Source organism: Rhinoderma darwinii, chromosome 2 (assembly GCF_050947455.1).
Source record: "Rhinoderma darwinii isolate aRhiDar2 chromosome 2, aRhiDar2.hap1, whole genome shotgun sequence".
Taxonomy (NCBI): Eukaryota; Metazoa; Chordata; class Amphibia; order Anura; family Rhinodermatidae; genus Rhinoderma; species Rhinoderma darwinii.
In genome coordinates this window covers 40,863,282-40,867,078 of record NC_134688.1, presented here as the reverse complement: position 1 = coordinate 40,867,078, position 3,797 = coordinate 40,863,282, and the positions used below count along the sequence as shown (strand labels likewise).

At 48.2% G+C, this 3,797-nt stretch overlaps 1 long non-coding RNA gene across 1 annotated transcript; it reads left to right on the top strand.

Annotated features, from left to right (window-relative positions):
- Window positions 1–2,915: 2,915 nt before the first annotated feature.
- On the top strand, window positions 2,916–3,540 carry LOC142740483 (uncharacterized). Its single transcript, XR_012880718.1, has 2 exons — window positions 2,916–3,244; window positions 3,338–3,540. It is a non-coding gene; the product is annotated as an uncharacterized LOC142740483 (long non-coding RNA).
- Window positions 3,541–3,797: the final 257 nt, after the last annotated feature.

Sequence of the window (3,797 nt, the reverse complement as noted above, 5' to 3'; positions counted from 1 at the left end):
TGATCCTGACATCACTGTCCATATATGGACAGAGATTTCAGGGGTAACCCCAGAGCTAGAGTCCCGGGCAGAGCGCTAGTGGGCTCTTCCTGGGACTGCAGCTGTGCTCCTGACATCACTGGGACTACTGCTCTGGGGAAGCCCCTGACATCATTGACGATGTATGGACAGCGATGTCAGAGGCTTCCCCAGAGCAGAGCCTATACTAGCGCTCTGCCCGGGACTCTGGCTCTGGGGAAACCCCAAACATCGTGTGTCCAAACATGGACACAGATGTCAGGGAATTCCACAGAGTCCTGGAGCAGAGCCGATACTAGCGCTCTGCCTGGGTCTCCGGTCTGGGGAAGACCCTGACACACTGTCCATATATGGACAGCGATGTCAGGGAATTCCAAAGAGTCCCGGAGCAGAGCCTATACTAGCGCTAAGCATGGGACTCTGGCTCTGGGGAAGCACCAGACATCGTGTGTCCAAACATGGACAGCGATGTCAGGGAATTCCAGAGTTTCGGAGCAGAGCCTATACTAGCGGCTCTGTGTCCCGCGGGCCGCAGATGATAGCCCCAGGGACCGCATGCGGCCCGCAGGCCACGTGCTTGAGACCCCTGGTCTAGTGTGTAAGTAATATGTGAGGTATGTGTTTAACATTTGCGTGGTGTGTGCGGTATGTGTCTGGTGTAAGTAGTGCGTGCGGTATGTGTCTAGTGTGTGGTACGTGTCTAGTAGGTGTGTGGTGTGTGCAGCATCTGTGCCAGGTGTGAGTAGTGCGTGTTCAACATGTGTCCTTGGTCTGGGTAGAGAACGTGCGGCATATGTCTTAGGTGTGAGTGGCGAGAGTGGAGGATATATCCTAAGTGTGAGTGGTGTGGGTGCGCATCTGTCCTAGGTGTGAGTGGTGCATGTGCAGCATATGTCCTAGGTGTGAGTAAGGGGTGTGTTCTAGATGTAAGTGATCTGCGTGCGCATGTGTCCTTAGGTGTGCGTGCGCATGTGTCCTAGGTGTGAGTGGTGTGGGTGCGCATGTGTCCTGTGAGTGGTGTGCGTGTGCATGTGTCCAAGGTGTGAGTGGTGTGCGTGCGCATGTGTCCTAGGTGTGAGTGGTGTGCGTGCGCATGTGTCCTAGGTGTGAGTGGTGTGCGTGCGCATGTGTCCTACGTAAGACTGCCACGAATGCAGCATGTGTCAAAGGTGTGAGTGCGCATGCGTCTTAGGTCAGTGGTGTGCATGCGCATGTGTACTAGGTGTGAGTGGTGTGCGTGCGCATGTGTCCTACGTGTGAGTGACAAGAATGCAGCATGTGTCCAGCTTGTGGGTTGCATCTGTGCGTCATGTGTCCAGCATGTGAGCGTGTGTGTGTATATGGCTGACTATAAATCATACTATTTAGTTACAATATGGTGATATTTTAGCATTGTATACTGGTATTGCAATCTTTATACATCAGTATTAGGCAATGATCACGCAATCAGGAGATGATTAGGACTAAGTCCCTGATTCTCCCCATATCTTGTATAGCTGAACGGTGGTCCCATGTACTCCAGCCCAACACTGGTGGCTGTATATGGCCTGTGGTAGGCCTGTGTGCTTAAAAATGCCAGGGCTGATTTTAAGTCCCAGTCCGGCCCTGGATAGATAGATATGAGATAGATAGATAGATAGATAGATAGATAGATAGATAGATAGATAGATAGATAGATAGATAGATAGATAGATAGATAGATAGATATTTGAATTATTATTGACAGCCTGCCAGGAGAGGGTGAAGATACAGAAGGTCTGGGGGGTGGCACACGAGGGGGGGCCGCGATGACGGAGAGCCCCTATTTTTCAGCCATGCAGCCAGGCCCCTAATGGCAGTACCACTAATACTGCCCTGATGGCGGCCCTTGTGTGTGTGTGTGTGTGTGTGTCACTATCTATAGCGGGTGTGTGTGGCATTATCTACAGAGAGCACTGTGGCACTGTGGAAAGGCAGGGACTCCTAGCATCATTAATGTCTATGATGGCAGGAGTCCCATTCACCTGTAACATGGTCAGGTCGGGAAATGCGCCCAACACACGGACCGTTTTTCATGGCCTGAACTCGGTCGTCTGCAAGAGGTGTTAGGAACCACAGCAACTCAGCCACGTAGTGCAGAACACAAAAAGTTACACAGCAGGGTCTCTGAGTGTAGAGGTGCATAGTGCATAAAAGTCGCCAACGCTCTGCTGACTCAATAACTGCAGAGTATAAACCTCCTCTGGCATTAACATCTCCACAAAAACTGTGTGCCAGGAGCTTCATGGCATGGGTTTCCATGACCGAGAGGATGCATGCACGGGAAAGGTTGGCCTAAGGCCCCTCAGTTCCAGTGAAGGGAAATCTTAATGCTTCAGTATACCAAGACATTTTGGACAATTGTAGCTTCCAACTTGGTGGAAACGGGTTCGACCCTTCTATGTTTCGGCATGACTGTACCCCAGTTCACAAGGTCCATAAATACATGGTTGGGTGAGTTTGGTGTAGAAGATCTTGACTGGCCGCACAGAGTCCTGACCTCAACCCCATCCAACCAACACCTTTGGGATGAACGAGAACGGAGATTGCGAGCCTGACCCCCTCGTCGAACATCAGTGTCTGACCTCACAAATGCTGTTCTGGATGAATGGGCAAAAATTCCCATAGAAAAAGGGAGGAACAACTCTAAATTAATGCCTATGGATTTAGAATGAGATGTCTTAAAAGCTCCTGTAGGTGTAATGTGTAGGTGTCCCAATACTTTTGTCCATATTGTATATTTAATCAAATATGTTAAACCAAATCCCTTCACTGTACTCTGAATGTCACTCCCATCATGCCTCAAGCCGAGCACAAATTTCTCTGTTATCCCCTGCTGAGTAAATTAGGAACAACAAAGAGCAGTGGGGGAAGGGAAGTGATAACTGCTCAGACTGTTTGTCACATAACTGGTTCTCAGTTGTCATCAAGCCTATTCTACCATTGACCTGACAAAGGGAAACTTCATCCTACTTTAAACACCATGTGTGAAGCCTATGACATCATAAAGCTGTGATGTCACAGTGATCAGAGACTATTTAGGTGGCAGAGTTCCCAGCAGCCATTAACAACTTGCTCCTCACAAAAGGAAGGTACCAACCAGTCATCACCATGCCAACTAGAAGAACGAGAGACAGCAGCGCACCTAGAAGGCGGCGTAGATACAGGAGGAGGAGTCAGCAGAAACACCGGGAAAGCCGTAGACCTGGTGAATATATATTATCCTGCTGATCTGTATATATAACAGTCATGAATGCTACAGTACGATTATATTTATATCTGTCGTTTTCTCTGGTCACAGTTCACAGACGTAGACGCCGCCGTTATTAAAGTCGATACGTGTGTAGAATAAAGGTAACATCTGCTGCTGGCGATCGCTCTAGCAAGTTTTCCAGACCTGAAGTTATGGAGTCGCTAATAACCATCAACGAATGGAAGAACTGTCAATACAGAAGATATCTTTAAGCAGCAGGAGATGTTCCGTAATAAACATAAGGAGCAGAATTTAGTGTCTTGTGATGATTTTATGATTAAATGGATTGTTTGAAATGAAGAAAAAAAGGTTATTTAGGACTGAGCTGCAATACCAGACACAGCCATGGACAAGGGTGGGGCTGTAACTAGATAGAAAGCAGCTGAGTTTTTCTAATTTCAAATTATTTAACAGACACATTCACAATATGGGTTTGATTCAAGACATGCATGGAGGAGGAAGCGGGAAGCATCCAGGATATACATGGAGAAAGAAGGGGGAAGAATCC